We start from the raw sequence: 21617 nt of genomic DNA, 5'->3' as shown, positions 1-21617 counted from the left end.
CAAACCCAGGCAAGAGAGTCCCAGCCCTTCAGAGCCTGGAGATGATCTCCCTAAGGGGGTGAAAGTTGGGTAGCTGGGTGGATATGTCTCCACCCCAATCTCAGCCCTCTTAAAAAAAAAAAAAAAAGGAAAGGAAAGGTAAAAGAAAATCTAAGTGCATGTGTGATTCAACTAGGTGTTCAAAAATGTCAATGGTTGGGACCTGTTTGGGACTCCCACGTTTCTGGATAATTGGGCCTGTATAGACAAGAGATGAAGGATGACAACACGGAGAGAAAAAGAGGTCCATCTCTTGGGGTCCAGCAGACTACGCTAAAGACCAAACAAAGCTAAGCGATTGTGTCCTTGCAGATCTATTTGCCTATTTAAATACTGCAAATAGATGGGTTGGAGCCGGCTGGCGCGAGTGAAAACAACCCACCTCCTTTTCCTTTGCGGGAACCGAGAAGAGGGTTCCCCGGGCGGGCGGGCGGGTGTGCGCAGCGCTGGAGGGCCCGGGCCTGGCTCGGCCGGGCCAAGCCGGTTCCGGGGTTCCTGGGACCCGGGGTGGGGGAGGGGATCGGGCCCGGGAACCGGAGATCGGGGGTGGGGGGGACCCGGGGGCCGGGGCCCGGGGGCGGGCCCTCCCCGGGCGCTGTGAACTTTAGCTGGGCCGCCGCCTGTCAGCCCCAGAAAGCGTTAAAGGTGCAGCAGCCCGCGCCAGCCTCCGCAGCCGCCTTTGTACGCGTGATTTATGACTTCAATCTTGGTTCACCGAGAGTTCACACGGCTTTCGCTGCTGTTGAAGGTTAAAAGATGGTCTTCGCTTGACAAGTGGGACTATTGAAAATTCCTTCTTCTTCGCTTTTTTTTTTTTTTTTAAAGAAGCGAGAAGAGCAGAGACTCGGGGGAGAGAGAAAAATTTGGGGGAGGGGACAGGGGTTGCAGGTGGGGGCAGAATGGTAGGTCGAGAAGGTTTTCTTTTTTTTAACCTCCCCCCTTACATTTAGCTCTCTCTCTCTCTCTCTCTCTCTCTCTCTCTCTCTCTCTCTCTCTCTCTCTCTCTCTCTCTCTCTCTGTTGGGGAGGGGGCAGGGAATAGGAGAGGGCTAGGAAGAAGCGGCTCAGATATCTCTCCTATTTGGAGGCCGGAGGAGTAGCATTTTGAAAAGCAAACAACTCATGTTTCTCCAGGTAATGATTGGATAAGTTAGTTACAGTCCCTAAGCCATGATCTTGAGATCGAAAGCAGAGACATAGCCTGACTGGGGAGGGGGAGGGGGGTATGGGTCAGGTGTTGTCCCAGGGCCCTAGGTGGAGTGGATACAGGGATGCCTCTATCTGGCCACCCATCTACATAGACTTGGAAGCTAGGCTTCACGTGTACCTTGTACCCGTCAATAGGTTCCAAAGTGTTTCTGGGTCCCAGTGTTCCAGTTCCCTTTAATCCTGTAAATTGGGGCTGACATGTGTATTGGATGTAAATGAAGGGGAAAGAAGGCTGTGGGATTGGACCTGGAACTCCTTTCTAGTTGCTCTAAGATCTAATTGGGCCCTCTTCCTTCCAGCATTTTTGGAGAAGGTAGTGAATGCTATGCTTTTCATATCTTGTTTCTTTTTTGCCAGTACTGGGGCTTGAACTCAGGGCCTAGGTGCTATGTCTTAGCTTCTTTACTTTTTTACCCAAGGCTGGTGCTCTTCCACTTGAGCTATAGCTCTGCTAGTGTGTGTGTTTGTGTGTTCAATTGGAGATCAGAGTCACACAGACTTTCCTACCAAGGCTGGCTTTGAACTGCAGTCCTTAGATCTCAGCCTTCAGAGTAGCTAGGATTACAGGTGTGAGTCCCCAGGCACCGAGCTGCTTTTCCTATTTGGAAAAAAAAAAAAAAAAAAGGATCTTTCTTCCTTATTCTGGACTCAGAGAGAGCAAGAAAGAAAGAGGAGAGAGGGGAGATGAGAAAGGGGGGGGGGGTATCTTCAGGATCTTGGATCTGTGAAAGGCTGAGAGGCTCTTTGAGGTTTCTTTAAATGCCCTGGTGTGGGAATTTTTGAAATTATGAGTACTGGGTTTCAGGACAGACCTGAGCCTGTGGCTGAATATGTCTCTACTGATTCAGGTCTTACCTCTCTTATTATCTCTGTCATGCTTATCATGTTGATACCTCCCAGTGTTAGTGCTGAGATTAGAACCCAGGGCCTCATGCATGCTAGGCAAGTGCTGTGCCCTTGAACTACACCGTCATCCCTGTAGAGGTCTTCATAAAAAGTCAGAGTCAGCCCCTCAAATTCAGATCCAAGAAGGAAATGAGACCTAGAAAGGCCATGCCCTGTCTCTCTTCCTGCATATGGTTGGAGAGGCTTTCCACCACATGAGGAGAGTTTCCTTACCCCCTTGGAAAGGAAGATAGGAGAATGGAGAAAAGCCAGGAAGATGCCCACATCTCTTAGGATACCGCAAAAGGCTCCTCCAGCCTCTTATGTGTGGTGCCCCATTTATAAACAGCTGAACAATTCGGGTGCATGCCTATAATCCCAGCTACTCAGAGGTCTGAGATCCTGAGGATAGTAGTTTGAGTGAAGCCTGCCAGATCAAATACAAAGTTGCCTAGATTCCATCTCCAGAATAATCAACAAAAATCAGAGCTGGAATCATGGCTCAAGTGATAGAGCACCAGGCATGAGCAAGCAAGCAGAGCAAGTTCAAGGCCCTGAGTTCAAACCCCAGTACCACCAAGAAATAAAAAAAAAATCAAATAAAAAATAGGAGAATAAAGAGCAGAGAACAGAGAAGCCCCATAAATCCAAGCTCCAGGTTCTAAGATCACTTTGAAAAGATGGCCCCTTGGTCTCAGGAGGGACAAAGAGGCAGTGTGGTGTTGTGTTTAGAAGCTTGCTGGTGGAGAGTTGTTGGGAAGAATGACCAAGGAAACTCATGAATCTCCTCCACGTTCTGGTTGGGAAGCAGAGAAATGAATTTAATGGCCTCTGGAAGAAATGGCTGCTCTGAAATGCCTTTCCCACTACCTCTGACAGTGTTCTTCCTTGGGAAATTATTTCAGTGGGCTTATGCCTATCTGCAAGTCTGAAATAATTATGAATTATTAATTCATAATTAAGACTGTTGATTATGACCATTGTTCTGTAGCAGACCTGTTTATTTTATTTATTTTTCTCCTCTAGGAGATAGAAAGCAGTCTCAGTTAGCCCCTGCCCTCTGTAACAAGCAAATGGAAACCTGGCCTTTCTTGAAGGCAGCCCTTGAACTGGGCCACTTTTGGAATGATTACCTCATTCCTAGTCAAATCATGTCATACCTTACAGAGTATTGTGCTGAATACAACCAACCTCACCCTCACTTCAGATTTCAAAGTGCTTTTATAGGCTTGACTCCTGGAAACACAGAGTAGAGACCAAGAGAGAGCATGATTCCATCAGGGGAAGGAGCTTGGCCACGTTCTATAGACAGATAGGAATGAAGGCCAGGTGGCAGGATTCCCAGGGACAACACTCAAGCAATCTGGGATCAGAAATAGAGGCTCTGTAACCACCTCCTCCCTCCCCCACCTTCCTAAGGACATACCTGCCTCCTTTAAGCTTCTGGGACCCCTGGAATACATACCTGGCCCCCCTTTTTTCTTACCACTAGGGCAGTACATGCTTCAACACAGATCATGCCCTGAAGTGACTGGGAAAAGGAAAGTGGGATCTGTTCATGTTCAGATCTTGTAAAAGCCTGCAGAGGGGGGGAAATGGACCCATCCCATGAGATAAGTCATCCAAATTCCTGCCTTCAGTTCACCTCCTCCACCACCAACCTGTTCTCTTCATTCCCCTTCCCCCTTTTCTCTTACCCTGGAGAAATGAACATAAGAGGAGGTCAAGGACAAGAGAGGCAGCTTGGAAAGCTACACCTAAAGGTGCTCCCAAAATATTTCCCTGAACACTTCACTTGTTAGCTGTGAGTGGATCACGCCTGGAATCCTAGCTACTCAGGAGGCTGAGATCTGAGGACTGCAGTTCAAAGCCAGCCTTGGCAAGAAAGTCTGTGTGACTCCTAACTCCGATTAAACACACCACACACACACACACACACACACACACACACACACACACACACACAGTGCCACAAGTGGAGCTGTGGAAGTAGTAGAGCACCAGCCTTGAGGGAAAAAGCTGAAGGACAGCACCCAGGCCCGGAGTTCAAGCCCCAGTACCAGCACACACACAGCTATGTCACAGCAACTCAACTAATCAACCAAAAAACCTCTTGGCTTTAAGCACTTGGGAAGCCATGCATCTGAACCCCTATGCAGCCCTCAGTGCCTATCCAGTCCACAGGAAAGCCAGTGGCCCAGTATAGCCTTGCTTTGTCCCCCACACTAGTGGCACACGTGGCCCATGGAATCATCTCACCTCCATCCCCAAACTCACCTGCTCTCCCCTAAGCTACCCCCAGCATCCTTTGGTCTTCCTATAAACCAAGAGGCAGGTAGAAAAACTCATCCAGAGGTTCCCTGGAGCGGGGGTAGCATAATTTAATGTACTGTTTGATAGGAAATGAAGAGACCTGGGGGGTGGGGGAGGGTCTGGGCCTGGTGCCCTCCCCTCTCACTCCTCCTCTGGACATTGGCTTTCCCAATGAAACAGTGCACTGTTGTTCTTGGGTAACCATTCCCCGCCATCTCTGCTCGAAGGGTTTGAGTTTCACCCTCGGTTCACCCCCATTAATCACCCCAGCAGCTAAACATCACCCAGCCCCCTCTAGCCTTTTCTCTTCTTCTTGCCCTTAGTATTCATGGCGGGGAATTCCTCACTGGGAGGCTCACAAAGACCCCTCCTCTGACAGAGCCCACCCCCAATCTCCAGCCACCCCATCCACAGTGGGCACTACTCAATGTGCAGGGTCTTCTGCCTGTCAGCCCCCACTCTTAGGCCTCTAGCCCCAGCTTTCTCCATAGCCATGATTTGACAGATTCCCTTGTACCCCCCCCCATCCCACCCTTCCTCCAGGTACCTCATCCAGCCCCATATCCTGCCAGCCCTTAGTAGTTTCTCCTCCCTGCCCCTCACTGCCCCAGCCCTCAACCATTTCTTCCTGTATTTCTCACTACTTCTCTTTCCCTTCCTAAGATATTTGCTCTGGTTAAAGGCACCTAGTGGCTTTGAAACTCCTCCAGTCTAGAAAAACTAGGAAAGAGTAGTTTAAAAGCCTGGAATCAGCCAGGTGCCAGTAGCCATTCCTGTAATACTAGTTACTCAGGATGCTGAGATCTAGGGATTACTGTTTGAAGCCAGCCTGGGCAGACAAATCGGAGAGACTTTTATCCCCAATTAACCATCAAAAAGTCAGAAGTGGAGCTATGGTTTAAATGGTAGAGTGCCAGCCTTGGGCCAAAAAACAGGGGTAGCATTCAGGCCCTAAGTTCAAGCCCAAGTACTAGGCACCAAAACAAATGAACAAATATAAAACATGTATTCAAATTCCAAATTTTGACATTTTTCCATTGTACAAGCATGGGTAAATTACTAAACCTCTCCGAGTCATCCATAAAATGGACATACCCACTGGCCTTATAGAGTTGTTGTGTAGATCATATTAAATTTTATTTGCATAGATCCAAGCATTCAGCAGGGGCTTGATAAATGGGAGTTATTAATATGAAAAGCTTCTTGTGTAGAGGGAAAGAGATGCTCTTCGAACTACAATAAAAGTTAAGGAATTGCCTCCTTTAGCACCTGAGAAGGTGGGATAAAAATGACATGGCCTTGCACGTAAACAGGGCTCATTTACCAGGAAGCCTTCCTTGTTCTTGAATCAGCCCCAGGGAGTCTCCACTTCAGCTGTATCAGAACCAGTGCAGGAGGCTTGTTAGGGCAGGATACCCAAGTTTGAACTCAGCCTTTTGAGCTTGCTTGACAGGTGCTCTGTTGCTTGAGCCATGCCTCTAGCACTTTTTTGTTCTGGTTGTTTTTATGAGGGAGAGAGAGAGTCTGCATACCAATCCTGGGGTTTGAACTCAGGGCCTGGTCACTGTCCCTGAGTTGTTGTTTTTTTCTTCTCAAGGCTAATGCTCTACCACTTGAACCACAGTTCCACTTTCTGCTCTTTTGGATGGTTAATTGGAACTAGGAGTCTCAGGGACTTTCCTGCCTGGACTGGCTTTGAATCATGATCCTCAGAGCTCAGCTTCCTGAATAGCTAGGATTATACGTATAAGCCACTGAAGCCTGGCATTGTCTGGTTATTTCCTAGGGTGTTGCTTTTATTCCTGGGCTGCCCAGACCCAGCTCCCTGTCAAAGTTGCAACAACAGATGTGTGCCACTACACCCAGTGTCTCAAGAGCTTTTTGTCTGGATTGGCCTCGAAGGGAGATCCTTTTGCTGTCTGTCTCTTGAGTAGCGAGATTACAGACATAACCCATGGGCTCCAGGCTCCTGAGGAATCTTCAAAACCCTGATGTCTGGGTTCCACTTTCTGAGAGACTAATTTGATCATCTTTGAGCTAATGTGTAGCCAGAGACTCAGATGTGGCCCTAGGAGCTGAGAACATCTTTCCAACATGGAACACAAAATATCTCAGCAGGTGATGTGTTCTTCTGGATGAGTTCTTGAGATCCTGGAACTTCAAACTCTTCATCCTTTCCATTTCCTCCAGCTATTAGGACTTAGAAATCATAATAGTCCTGAGGTGTCTGTCCTCTTCGGACATCCCCAAAAAGAGACCTCTAGACCTCTTACAGGCCTCCCTCTCATCTCCAGAACCCCAGCTGCAGAGGCAGCTGCCCTCACTAGGGGGAAAATGTGTAGATCTATTGTAAGTGGAGTTTCTACCTGGTTGCTTAATAATAGACCAAGCAATTAGGATACAAGTTTCCAGGATCTTTTCCTATATTTCCAAAAAGATAAATCACTCCCTGGGAAAAAGAATCTGCATATTATAATTAACTGATAAATATTTCATGTCTAGTTCAAACTTTCTTCTCTTCTATTTAATGGCCACAAAGTTGTGCACTGAAGTAACCCTGGACAGAGAGGAGGGGGTAGGTGGGGGAGGCATGGCATTGGTATGCTGGCTTTGAAAGAGGGAGGCACTGTCTTAGCTGGTTCTTCATTTATTTCCTCCTGTTCTTTTAAGAAGACATTGCTCACCTGGGGAAACTCAGGTCCCAGGTGGTAGAGGGTGTGACAGGTTTGTTGGCCTCAGTCCTGACCTCCACAAGAGAGGCCAGTCCCTGGTCATCACAGGCCACTGGGAGCTGCAAGCTTTGGAATCCAAGGGCCAGTGTTTGAAAACAAGCTGTGTTCTGCCATTTATTAATAGGGTGGTTTTTGAGAATTGACGTAATTTTTCTGAAACTCAGTTTCTCCACTGGTAAAGACAGGCATAGCATTTTCGTTATTTATTTGTTTGTTTGTTTATTTATTTATTTATTACTGGGCATGGGGCTTAAACTCAGGGCCTATTCACTATTCCTGAGCTTTTTTTTTTTCTTTTTTTTTTTTTCTCAAGCCTGGGACTCTACTATTGAACTACAGCTCAATTCCTGGCTTTTTGGGGATTAACTAGAGATAAAGAGTCTCATGGACTTTCCTACCCAGGCTGGCTTCTAACTGTAATTATCAGATCTCAGCCTCCCGTGTAGTTAGAATTATAGGTATAAGCCACCAATGCCTGGATTACTTGGCTTTTTTGGTCAAAATTGGTGCTTAACTATTTGAGTCACACCTTCATTCCCAGCTTTCTGTTGATTAATTGGACATATGAGTCTTACAGACTTGACTTCTGGCTGATTGCAAATGGGTTTGGAACTGCAATCCTCATATCTCAGCCTCCTGAATACCTTAGGATTACAAGCATGTGCCATAGATACCCAGTGTATAGCAGTATATATTTTTATTGTATAGGACTACTTGGGTCTATCAGACCATCAATACATGATAGTGATCATTGTCAACAATTACAATTAAAAACTTATTGCATTAAATTATGGAATCTATTCCTTTACCAAAATACCACCTCAATGTTTAGGGCACCTAATTGATTGAATGCTAATTGTGAATGAATGCCTTATCTCATTGAATCAGTGCACCTATGAAGGGAGCATCCTATTTACCTATTTATTATCAATGTTTGGCAAATGAGGGAACTGAGGCATGGAGAAATGAAATGTTTTGCTAAGGGTCACATCTGGACTCTGCCATTTAACCAAAAGTTGCAATACAACATAAGCTATTTAACCTCTCTAACCCTCGGTTTCTTCATTGGTAAGTTGGGAATGCCAACTACTTTGAAAGGTAGTTGTGACGACTGGATTAGAAATACAGGCACAGTGCCTAGCTCAGTCCTAGCAAGAGGCAAGTGTCTTAACAAATATGAGACAAGGTCTCCTGACCAACATATCATTCTGTCCCTAGGGTCATGGTGTCTCTTGCTGTTTGACATTTGGGATGTGAGTGTGAGTGAGGGTTCTCTAGAGGCCACAGAGCTGCTCTTTCATCACCCCCAACACACACACACACACACATATATACACACAAACACAGTTCAGTAGCCATGACTTGAGAGAAAAGGATGCTAAACAGATTATGACTCCATTTCGGGAATTAAATCAAAACTCAAGACTAACTTAATTTTGCTTCTGATGAGAGAGAAAGGTTAAAAGGCAGTGAGAAGGAGTCTGGTGTGCACTCAGAGCTGTAATTGGTCTGGATCCTCACTCCCATCTCCTCCACAGGCCCAGAACCTCCTGGGGATCCCCTCAGGCGGGGAGGATTGAAGACCCCTTGAATCTAGGGACTCCTCTTTGGGGCCTCTCTTTGGATAGAGAGTCTTACTATTTTCCTTTCACAGCTTGCCTCCCACTTACAAATAAACTTAATTCTGTTTACCTTAAAAACAATAAAAGAATCATCTAAAAGTGAGCAAGGGCCTGCAAAATTGTTCAGGAATGCTCCCCCAAAGGGGATGTCCCCTCATACCACCTAGGTCTAGCCTTGAGTGGCAAGGAACCCCAAGAGTGGGTGGGAGACTGAGGGTCTAGACTGGTAGGAGGAGCCTCAGGAGAGTCTGATGGGAGACAGACAGGTCCCTGGAGAAATATCTACCTGTGCCCTCAGCTTTCTTTTTGAAGATATCTACAGCACTGATAATGCCTTTTCTTCTTTTCTGATGGATTTGTTAGCCTAAAAGTATTATGATACGTGAACATGTATACATATTCTCTGTGTGAACAGGTAGCTTTATACACCTAGCTCAAATTATTCTGAGCATTGTAAACAAAAATAAAACCCAGTTCTCTTTAAGGGGAAGTGGTCATTTCCCCCTGTGCATCCAGGTGTGTGTGTGTGTGTGTGTGTGTGTGTGTGTGTGTGTGTGTCTCACACGCAAGCATGAGCCCCTGCAGGCTAGTAAGAAAGAAGGGGCTCAAATTTAGGACCTGAGCCCTGTTCCTTCAAGGCTGGTGCTCTATCACTTCAGCCACAGCTCCACTTCTGGCTTTTTGCTGGTCCACATAAGAATCTTGTGGACTTCCCTGCCCAGGCTGGCTTCAAACAGCTATCTTCAGATCTCAGCCTCCTGAGTAGCTAGAATTACAGATGTGAGCTACCAGCACCCAGCTTGCATCCAGGCTTTAAAAGACTATGGTTTCCCATTATACAGAGTGGGAAACCGAGTCTCACAAGAATAAGTAGCTGAGTGAGAATCACAGATGAAGTGTAGATCCTAGGAGGATTCCAAAGCAGAAAGCACTGGGGGGGGGGGGCAGGGAAAGCCCCCATGAGGGCTTCCCAAAGCCCAGTGAGTTGAAGTGCAGGGTAGCAAGCGCTCTGGAAGGAGGGAGGTTGGGAGAAACTCCTGGGCTAGCCAAACAGCGGGGCCTCGGGCGAGAGCGTCGCCAGCGCGTCCTCATTCAGCGATTACTGTCAAGGGACCATCCATCAGCGCCGCCCGGGACGCTGGGCCAGACTGCCGGCCGCCCGCCCTGGTCTCTCTAGATCGCATTAGCGCGGGCCGAGGGCGCAGTGCGGCACCGGCTGCGCTGCGAGGGAGAGGCAGGCTGGCTGTCCGAGCGCGAGCGCGGGCGGGGCGCTCCGGGCCACGGGAGAGGCTGCCCCAGGACCCTCCTCTCTCCGCTTCTCCTCCCAGCCTTCCCTCTCCCTGGGGTCCAAGGCTGATAAGGAAGGCTCTAGAATGACGAGGGGGACTCAAACCACAGAAGACTTCAACGAGTGGTGGGAGGGAGTCCTAGAAACAAAGAGGAGAAACATCTGTAAAGGTGCAGGGGAAAAGGAGAGAGAGGTGCAGAAGTCCGAGATGAAGAGGAAAGGATTTTTGTTCTTGTTTATATGATACCAGGGAATTAAACCGAGGGTCTTATGCTAGGCAAGCACTGTACCACCAAGAGATGAAAAGAGATATAGAGGAAGAGAGAATTGGAAAGGAAGAGATGAGAGGGCAGGGAAATAGAAAGCCACATAGCAAGACACAGTGGTGCCTGCCTATAATCCCAGAATTTGGGAGACTGGGACAAGAGGATTTCAAGTTCAAAGCCAACCTGTGAGATATAGCCAGACTCTGTCTCAGGGGGAAAAAAAAAGTCAGATGCTCTAACTACTCAGGAGGCTGAGATTTGAAGATCACGGTTCTAAGCCAGCCCAGGCAGGAAAGTCTGTGGGACTCTTATCTCCAATAAACTACTTAGAAAAAGGCAAAAGTAGATCTGTGGCTCAAGTAGTAGATCACTAGCCTTGAGCACAAAGAGGCTTAGATCTAGTGCCCAGGCCCTGAGTTCAAGCCCAGGGACCGGCAAAAAATAAAAAAAAAATATGTTATTCATAAACTGCTTTGTTAAATGGCAACTCCTTTGTACAGCTACTTAAAAAATGAATGCAAGAGAAAATAAAAAATTAAAATAAAAGCATACACACATACATGAAAAGATCCTGAGTTCAAGTTCCATTACCAGCACACAGGCATACAACACACACACACACACACACACACACACACACACACACACCAGTGATTGTCAGGGTAGCAAATACCTTACAGATAATTGTCCTCACTTTAAAGATGAGGAAGTGGGGCTGGGGATATGGCCTAGTGGCAAGAGAGCTTGCCTCGTATGCATGAGGCCCTGGGTTCAATTCCCCAGCACCATATATACAGAAAATGGCCAGAAGTGGCGCTGTGGCTCAAGTGGCAGAGTGCTAGCCAGGGACAGTGCCCAGGCCCTGAGTCCAAGGCCAAGAAAGAAAGAAAGAAAGAAAGAAATTAGCTCAGAGAACAGGAATCCCTCATCCACAGACCTGATCCAGTTGCTTGCTGATCTAGCTCTTGGTCCTTCAAGTCATTATTTCAGACATCTGCTCTGGACCAGACCTTAGAGCTACAGAACTAACTGAGGATCACTTTCTCCCTCCATTAGCTGTCATCCTACCTGAACGGTGGTGGGATGCTGAGTCCAGGTTCTAAACATCCAGAGAACTTTCCTCACTGCAGCCAGGACAGCCTCCCTGACTCCACCTCTCCTAGCCACTGGACATCTTTGCCTGGTGCTATTCCAGTTCTCTTATGGAGTACACCTAACTCCCCACTCCCAGGGGGCTCCCTTGTAGTCGAACTTGAAGGCTTCAGGAACTTGAAGGCTTGCGCAGAGTGTTCCCCCTATACCCTATAGGCTGAGGACAAGGCCATTCCCTGCTTAGCTTGTATTCTGGGGTGGTCCAAACCCCCAGAGTTGCATGAGATCAAATCAAGCTGAGCACTGAGCTTAGAGAAGTCCTTCCAGGCCCGTGCCTAAAATTGCTCCTCCTCCTCCACCACCTTGTTTTCTGTACTAGGGTTTGAACTACACAGGGCCTTGTACTGATAGGTGGCTAATCTTATCACTCAAGTCATGCCCTCCAGCTCTTTTTGCTGTGTGTGTGTGTGTGTGTGTGTGTGTGTGTGTGTGTGTCCTGAGGCTTGTCTTCAAGACCCAGACACTGTACCTCTGAACTTTTTTGCTGAAGGCTAGTGCTCTTACCACTTGAGCCACAGCTTTACATCCAGCTATTGGATGTTTAATTAGAGAGTCTCATAGACTTTCCTGCTTCAAACCACGATCCTTAGATTTCAGCCTCCAGAGAAGCTGGGATTACAGGCGTGGGTCACTCTGGTCCCTGGTCTGCTTTTTTACTTTCTTTGTTTTTCTAACCAGGTTTCAAATTTATGACATGTTAGCCTGGACCATAATCCTCTTATTTACACTTCTTGCATACCTGGGATGTTTAAGTATGTGTTGCCACACTTAGCTTTTATTGATGGAGATGAGGGTAACGTTCCCTGGGCTGACTTCCAACTTTGATCTCCTGGTTTCAGCCTCCCAAGTAGCTAGGATTACAGGTGTGAGTCACCAAGCCTGGTCTAGAACCATGTTTTGTTGTTGGGAGCAGCCCTTCTCCAAGCATGAAGCATCCCTGTGGGAGGTCTTGTGCTGGGCAGATTTGGGGATCCTGACACTGGTCCCTGGCCACAGCCATCCATTGGCTGGCTTGACATGGTGCTGGCTTCCTCTCCAGTCACTGCCAGCTCTGTAACAGGATGCAATCCCCAAATGCTTTGCAATTCCCATCTTGGCTTTCTTCCCTCTTCCAGGGAGTGTGCCCCAACTGTTCCACACAGTCCTCCATAGCGTCCCTTCCTTGATCCCATTCCTGACAGGCAGTACCTCATCATGTTAAACTCCATCCTTCTTCCGTGCTATGACTTATTATCTACACCTTGATTTGGGATTTTGTGATGGCCAAGGCCGAGGCAGCATATGTTTTCTACAAGTGTCGCCTCCCAGGAAGTTAGAGTACTGAACCCATAGCTTTTTCTTTTTGAAATTTGTCTCTGAAACAAATGTCTGCCTGTTCTAAGTGGCGTGTGTGTGTGTGTGTGTGTGTGTGTGTGTGTGTATGTCTGTGTGTCTGTGTGTGTAGGTACTGGCATTTAAACTCAGGGCCTTGCATTCTTTCATTCTCTTAATTTTTGGCTCAAGGATAGCATTCTACCACTTGAGCCACATCTCCAATTCTATCTTTTTGCTGGTTAATTGGAGATAAGAGTCTCACAGACTTTCCTACCCTGGCTGGCTTTGGACCTCAATCTTCAGAACAAAGCCACTGATCTAGGTATTTATCTTAAAGAAGTGGTCTTTCTGTCTTCCATTCTTTCCTTCTTTCTCTCTTTCTTTTTCTTTTTGTCCTGGTCCTGGGGCTTGAACTCATGGCCTGGGTGTTGTTCCTGAGGTTTTGTGCTCAAGTCTAAGTGCTCTACCACTTGAACCACAGCTCCACTTCCAGCTTTTTGGTGATTAATTGGAGACATGAGTCTCATGGACTTTTCTGCCTGGGGTGGCTTCAAACTTTGATCCTGAAATCTCAGCCTCCTAAGTCACTAGGATTACAGGAATGGGCTACTGGCACCCAGCAAGAAGGGGTCTTTCAATGAGTGTGGTGGTGCATGCCAGCTACTCAGGAGGTGGAGACAGGAGAATCAAGAGTTCAAGGACAGGAAGAAGGCTGCCAGAGGGCATGTGAACACCTCTGAAGTGCCAGACTGAAGACCTAGCTAATCATTTCAGCCTTTTTCTTCTTCTAGGCTGCTTCTGAAGCCCCTGACCCTCCATCCAGAGCAGGGTGTGGGCTCCGCCCCTGGAGCAGCGGTAGGTAGAAGTGGATAGGTTGGGAGCCGACTACAAAGCAGTTCTTCCAAGGTCATGCCACATGAGGGAGGTTGAAGTTTTGAGCACCCAGCCAAGAAGAGCAGCCAAGGAAGGAGGCCTTGGCAATAATTCTCTGTGCCTCTCTTCGAACATCTCACACTTTGTCTCATGTGAGCCTTAGTGCCAAGTTCAGCGCCTGACACAGAATACACACTTGTACAATGGATGAATAAAAGGCCTTGGGAGGAAGGTCAGTATCCTCAATTATAGACAAAGAAACAGAGGCCGGAAAGGTTAAATGACTTGCTCAAGGTCACATGTCTTGTCTGGGGCAAGGCCAAATTTCTGGGATGAGCCACTGGAGAGTGGCCACAGTGGAGAGTGGTGGGGGGAGGGTGCTGGAGAAAGGGAAAGCAGAGTAGAAATAAAATAGCAAACATCACAGGGGGACACAGAAACTGGGCTTTGTAAAGAACCTATGCTCCCAGAAACACAGCTTTAGAGACTTTGTTCCTTCTAAAATAAGTCCTAGAAGGCTGACTTGGGGGTGGTGTGCAGTTCCTCAAATAGGCTGGAGACGTCAATGGGCAGACCAGCTCAAGGACCAGAAGAGAAAGCCAGCACTGTGAATCTAGACACCCAACACTGAGTTCTTGACTGACCTCAAATGCTGTGTGACATCAGTCCACATGCCCCTCTCTGAGCCTCTAATGATGGAGATACCAGAAGTGGAAGAGGGTACACATGGGAAAGAGAGGACAAGTCATTGTCCTTGGGGGAACAATGGGAAACATCAAGTTCTCATTGTCTAGAGCTATTCTTTATTATTATTTTTGTCTGATTTTAATTATTTCTTTGAATAGGAAATACATTAACTCAAATATCAAAAGTCATACAATGACAAGTAAGTAACCCCCCCTGTCCTCAGGACCCCCAGCCACCCAGGCCCACTCTCAGCACGGTAGTCACCTTCTTATGTGTCTTCTCCAAAGACATTTCCTGCTTCTCCTGGCTGGTATCCTGATGTCACTATAATCTGTGTTGAGCACTGGTATTTAGAGAGGTGGGAAGGGGAAACACATGACCTGTGGGACCTTGAAGAACTCAGCACTCTCAGTGCCCCCCTCCCATCCTGGTACAGTGTGGAAGCATCAGGAAGAAGAGAGGACAGAGGGCTGCAGGCCTTCATGGTTCAGAAGCCTGCAGGTGAAAGGGATCCAGTGCCAGGTAGAAGCAGAAGCCTTTCCCACCTGCCCTCTGCCCTCATTCCCCACACTGATGCCCCAGAGCTGCGCAGACCCCCAGACCCCTCCCTTCCCAAAGTCTCAGCCTCCCTGCCCTGTGCTCAAGAGGTGAGGCACCGTCCCTCTATTACCTGTTCCTTGGTTGGGAAGTCTTTCCTTGATGTCTAACTCTAGTTCCTTCTCCTTTCCATGCAGTCCATGGCTTCATTTTTGGCCCTCGGTGAAGATGGAGATCTCTTCACTGAACACCTCACTGCCACAGTGACTACGTTTCCTCCTCTCCTCAGCATGCACTGTCTTCCCCACCATTCCACCTCCATCTCTTCATCTTTTTTCCAGACTTAGAAGAGCTGCTGACTTCCTGTCCTACCCCAGCTTCACCCACCTCATTCTCATTCTCCTTTTGCTATTAGTCTCCCACAGTATACTTTGGTTATGAAGGTGATAAAATTGACCACAAGCTAAAACCTTATGCCTATATTTCTAGCTACTCTGGAGACTGAGATCTGAGGATTAAAGTTTGAAGCCAGCCCAGGCAGGAAAGTCTGTGAGGCTCTACTTTCCAATTAACCATCAAAAAGTCAGCAGTAGGGATGTAGCTCAAGTGGTAGAGCACCACCCTTGAGTGAAAAAGCTAAGGATAGTGTCCTGGCCCTGAGTTCAATCCCCAATACCAGCACAGGAAAAAAAAAGAAAGCTAAGTAAGTCCACTACCAGGCTGAGATACAGCCTAGTTCCTTTTCCAGTGGGATCTCTCTCCTCATTTCTGGTGAGACTCTGACTCAACTCTCCCACTGTGTGCATCACTCTGACAGCCAGATCCTCACACAGCCTGTTTGAAGATAGGCACATGTCCACCCCAAGCCTGGGATGGCCTCGCTCTGCCCTCTGCTTCAAACTCTGCCCTATTTAACCCATCTTTTGCCATTGCTCTTTAAGCCATTATTATTGCATACAATTCCAGGTTCTTGAAATACATTGACACTCAAAACAGATACTCTTACTTGTTTGCTATTTATATTCTGGCAGGAAGAGATAGATAGTGAACAATATACCCATTAAATAAGTAAATCATTCCATATTTTAGCAAGTAGGCTGGTTGCTGGTGGCTCATGCCTATCATTCTAGGTACTCAGGAGGCTAAGATCTAAGAATCCTGGTTCGAAGCCAGCCCAGGCAGGAAAGTCCATGAGATTCTTATCTCCATTTAGCCACCAGAAAACCAGAAGTAGAGCTGTGGCTCAAAGTGGTAGAGCACTAGCCTTGAGCAAAAAGAGCTCAGGGACAGCTCCCAGGCCTTGAGTTCAAGCACCATGACCAACAACAACAATAAAAAAGTAATAATTGTTGGGAGAACCCCCCCAAATAAACAAAAAAACAAGAAAGAGGGTCCCAGATGGAGAAAGTCTGAGGTTACAAGTGTGGTAGGCAAAGAGGCACCATTGAAAAGATGGCATTTGCACAGTCAAGTGAGTCCCACAAACAGCTGGACAGGAGTGCCTGTGAGGAGGGAGAGGAGCTGGTGCAAGGCTCTGAGGCAGCGCATGCCTGGACCGTTTATGGAACCTGGATGTCTCAGGGCTGGCAGGCAGTGGGCAGGGCGCGTAAGAGGGCATGGCATTAGAGTGGTAATTAGAGGCTGCCATGTGACGAACATTGCTTTCTACTCTGAATAAAATGAAGAAGAAAAAAAAATCACTGGACTTCAGTTGTTTTTGTTGTTATTTGTTTATTTATGTATTTTGTTGACAATTTGGAGGTTTGAACTAAGGGCCTTACACTACTATGTGGCTTTTTCACTCAAGGTTGGTGTTCTACCACTTAAGCCATATCTCTACTTTCAGCTTTTTGGTGGTTAATTAGAGATAAGAGGGGCTGGGGATATAGCCTAGTGGCAAGAGTGCCTGCCTCGGATACACGAGGCCCTAGGTTCGATTCCCCAGCACCACATATACAGAAAAAACGGCCAGAAGCGGCGCTGTGGCTCACATGGCAGAGTGCTAGCCTTGAGCGGGAAGAAGCCAGGGACAGTGCTCAGGCCCTGAGTCCAAGGCCCAGGACTGGCCAAAAAAAAAAAAAAAATTAGAGATAAGAGCCTCACAGACTTCTGTCATTTGTGTTCAAGATTGCAGGGAAATAGGTTGAAAGGTTATTGTGTAAATCCAAGTGGGAGGTGGTGGACGGGACCAGAAAGATTGACAGGAATGGATACTGGAAGAAGAGCTGGGGTCCTGCATTTGTTTTATTTTTTTTTTTTTTGCCAGTCCTGGGGCCAGTGCTCAGGATCTGAGCACTGTCCCTGGCTTCTTTTTGCTCAAGGCTAGCACTCTACCACTTGAGCCACAGTGCCACTTCTGGCTTTTCCTATATATGTGGTGCTGAAGAATTGTGTATATGATTCTTCATGTATACAAGGCGAGCACTTTACCACTAGGCCATTTTCCCAGCCCTGGGGTCCTGCATTTGGTGGCAGTGTCTTCTTCAACTTTCACCTCTTTGTTTTTTCTTTTCTGCCAGTACTGGGGCTTGAACTCAGGGCCTTGCTCTCTTGTTTGGCTTTTTTACTCAAAGTTGGCACTGTACCACTTGAGCCACCCTTCTGATTCTGGCTTTTGCTGGTTCATTGAAGATAGGAATCTCACTGACTTTTCTGCTGGAGCTGACATCAAACCTCAATCCTCTGATCTCAGCCTCCTGAATAGCTAGGATTACAGGTGTGGGCCACTGGTGCCCAGCTGACTTTAATCTTCTTGCTCTTGTCACTGTCTTCTTTTCTAGGTTGTGATTTACTTTTCCTCAAAGGCCAAGAACTCTGAGGGTGGGGCTCAGTTCCCGGTCCTGGGTCTGCCTCAGCAGCTAGGGCAGGACCCCAGATAGGCCTAGCACTACCTTAGGAATGGTTGATAGCACTGCAGCAGGCCGTTCTCCAAAGCCACAGGCTCCTGAGAGAAGGCAGCCAGCTGATGTCTCTATAGAGGATGTGAAGGACAGTTATTGAAGATGCTCAGCTGAGGGCTCCGCTCTAGTCTCAATCTGAGCTGCCTTCAAGGAAACCCCAAGCAGCTCTTCAAAACATGTTAAGACCAACACTGATGTGTGTGTGTGTGTGTGTGTGTGTGTGTGTGTGTGTTTGAAGAGAGCCTCAGACAGCTACTTAACACGGGGGTGGGGGTGGGCAGGCCTTTGATTCCTCCGCTCTTCACCTCGCCCTCCACGTACCCACCTGCCCCAGTCTAGCTGGTGCTTATCAGCTAAGACGTTTAAATCATGCTCGTCTCCTATAAACATTTCATTTGAAATGTTTTCCACTGCTCCAGAAATACATCTCCCACTGGCTTGGGGGTGAAGTGGAGGAGCCTCGGGTGATGGCTCCTCTCTTTCTCTCTCCTGGTCCAGGTCACATTCTCAGGTTTCCTGACTTAAGAACCGCTTCCCCTGGGTGTAACTGGGCACTTAGTGCCAGGATTATTTACAGCACAGCGTTGGGGGCAGGCTCTGGGGAGCAGCCTGGCCTTCGGTACTTTCCTCTTTCAGAGCTCAATCAATGGACCTGGATCACAGTTACTACCTGGTGCCTGGAGCCCCTCCGTGTGTCCTGCTGATTTCAGGGGCACATGGGGGAAGGGCTGGAAGGGAGGCACAAACCTGAGCCAGAACAAGGCTGTCCTCAAAGTTTTAGGTGCTTATAAGCCAGGCCCAAATAAAGTTGCCATTTCCATGGACCTGCATGGCCAGGCCAGGTGCTGCCCCGCCCCCACGTGAGCACTCTACTTGGTTGCAGGGGGGGCCACTGCTTCCCCGGGAAGGCCAGCATCAGGTCCCCCCTCCCCCCAGAGCTGCAGAGTTGAAGACTCAGGCTGAGGAGCCATCTGACCTGGATGGGAATGGAAGAGGCCAGAGATTTGCAAGTTTGAACTAGCTCAAGTCTGTCTAGAGAGGAGGGACAGGTGCCATCATTTCCTGAGGACTTCCTGAGGAAGCTTCCGTGCCATCCTACTCCTTAATCAGAGCCTCACCCACTTCCTAGCTCCATTATTGCATTGCAGAAAGAGCCTACCTGACTCTCCCAGACCCTGAAAGACACAACCTGTGGCCTCCATACCCGTGGCATTACATGGGGGAGGTTCCTGATGAGAGCCAAAGAAGGCCCAGGTAAGAGACTTCAAGAAGGTAGGGAGGAAGCAGGGCTAAGCCCAAGGGTAAGGTAGGCAGGAGAACCAGCCAGGTCCCAGCCTTTGGGATGGACAGGTAATATCCCTTTACAAACCAAATGAAGAAAAAAAAGTTCTAAAAGGAGCATATGACTCCATAAAATAAAAGGATATAATTGGGAGCGATATCTAATTTATCTATTGAATGCCTCCTACGTACTCCTTTATCACTTAGATGGACAGAATATAATTGGTGTGCTGAACGCCATCAATCTCAAGGCCTGGGCTTCCTGCGCTGGCTACACCTATTACTGTCAGATTATGACACTGTAATACCAAGATCAATGACATTTTAAATGTGCTCCAGTTATGGGCAATTGCTGACAATAAAAACAGTGACAAATTGATGAAACTTGGGCAGCGATGATCTGGTGTCAAAAATAAACCATAAATAATCTGCTTTCCAAACTGGGAGAGGCGCCTGGGACACCAGCGTGGGGAAAAGTGACCCAAGGACAGGAGACCCTATCCCAATCACAGGGCTTTGGCATTCAGGGCGCCCACCTGATTTGGAAAGCTCCTTGCAAGTGGGCTTCAAAGCCCCAACAAGAAGATAAAGAGAGCCAAGCACTAGTGGCTCACACCTATAATCCAAGCTAGTCAGGAGGTTGAGATCTGAGAATCACAGTTCAAAGCCATCCAGGGCAGGAAAAGTCCATGAGACTCTTATCTCAATTAACTACCAGAAAAACCAGAAGTGGTGTTTGTGGCTCAAAGTGTTCAAAGGAGTTTAGGGACAGCACCCAGGCCCAGAGTTCTAGCCCCACAACTGACAAAAAAAAAGGTGGGGGGCTGGGGGGGTCAAGTTGAGTTGGGCAGGGTATGAGGGGATGTAAGTAACTCTGGAGGGCAGAGCTTGGCCCAAGAAGGCTGCCAAGGTCCTCTCAGCTATAGCTCTGGCTAAGCTGGACTCTGTGCCAGTCTTCAATGCTGTCAGGACAGGGAAAGATCCCTCACCAGGCATCTATTAACTTGTGTGGCCTCACCTGGCAGCCAGCCACATATTTCTCAAAATCCTAGTGGATGAAGATTCTCTTTACAGGGACCCTCCCCACGTTTCCTAGGCCTTTATCAAAGCCAGCCTCTTCATCATCTCCTCCTCCTCTTCCTTCTCTTCCTCCTCCTCCTCCTGTTCTTCCTCCTTCTCCTCCTTCTTTGGTTGGTCATGGGGCTTGAACTCAGGACCTGGGTGCTAACCCTGAGTTCTTTTTGTTTAAGGCTAGCACATTGAGCCACAGTGCCACTTCCAGTTTTCTGGTTGTTAATTGGAGATAAGTGACTCATGGACTTTCCTGCCCAGGCTGGCTTCAAACTGCAGTCCTCAGACCTCAGCCTCCTGAGTAGCTAGGATTACAGCAGTGAGCCACTGGTGCCTGGCCAACCATTTCTTAAGTGACTACTACATGCCAAACTCTGTTCCAGGTGCTTCATATACTATTATTTTTGTGTGAGTACTGGGTGCTGTCCTTAAGCATTTTTGCTCAAGGCTTGCCCTCTACCACTTAAGCCACACCTCCACTTCAACTTTTTGCTGGTTAATTGGAAACAAGATTCTCAGAGACTTTCCTGCTCCAGCTGGTTTCAAACCATGATCTTCAGATTCAGCTTCCTGAATAGCTAGAATTACAGGCATGAGCCACGGGTTCCTGGATTCTCATAAACTATTTTTAACTCTACAGCAGCTCTACCAGGTGGGTATGACCTAAATTTCAGAAGTGAGAGTCCTAGTGATTTGCCTAAGACGACACAGTGAAAACCAGAGCAAGAAAGGAACTTGGGATATTGGCTCAACCCTGATCTTTTCCTCATTGCCCCTTAGGTGAAGTTTAAGGACTTCCTCAAGAGCCAACAGCTAGTCAGGAACACACAGAGAGAAACATAACTCCTCTTTTCTGACAACTTCTGTATTCCCCTCAAGATCTTTCTAGATGTGCCACACCACCTTGTCCCAGGGAAAGGAAGGGCTGGTACCCACTCAGCCAGGTGCTCCAACTGTGGCCTGTAACAGGCAGCAGGAGGCCTCTGGGTCTGCTCTGGAGCCAAAATTGAAAGAGGGGCTTGAGTCCCCCCTGTACCACTTTTCAACTTTGGAACCACAGGCAATTTTCTACTCCTGTCTGCATTTCAGGTGGCTGTGAGAATTTTAAACTAATACAAATAAAAGCATTTGGCATGGAGCCTGGCATTCAGTACAGCCTCGCTAAATGCTGATCCCTAGAAATATAACCTGGCACAGATTAATAATAATAATAATAATAATAATAAAACAGACAAGAGGTGGGCTCATTTGGAGGCAGGAGTCATACTCTATAGTACCTCTCACCTAGTTTTAAAATCCAGAGTAAGCCAGGCACTGGGGGCTTAGCCTGTAATCCTAGCTACTCAGGAGGCTATCAGAAGATCATGACTGAGGCCAGCCCAGGCAGGAAAGTCTATGAGATTTATATCCAATTAACAATCAAAAAAAAGTCACAAGTAGAGCTGCAGT

At 47.6% G+C, this 21617-nt stretch overlaps 1 long non-coding RNA gene across 1 annotated transcript; it reads left to right on the top strand.

The window, feature by feature from the left end:
* The first annotated feature begins 109 nt into the window (after positions 1 to 109).
* Positions 110 to 16508, top strand: LOC125363766. The gene is made up of 3 exons (XR_007213341.1): positions 110 to 475; positions 10032 to 10044; positions 16498 to 16508. It is a non-coding gene; the product is annotated as an uncharacterized LOC125363766 (long non-coding RNA).
* Positions 16509 to 21617: the final 5109 nt, after the last annotated feature.

Source organism: Perognathus longimembris, chromosome 1, assembly GCF_023159225.1.
Source record: "Perognathus longimembris pacificus isolate PPM17 chromosome 1, ASM2315922v1, whole genome shotgun sequence".
NCBI lineage: Eukaryota > Metazoa > Chordata > Mammalia > Rodentia > Heteromyidae > Perognathus > Perognathus longimembris.
The sequence above is the reverse complement of the archived record's forward strand: the minus strand, read 5'-3'. Positions and strand labels throughout refer to the sequence as shown.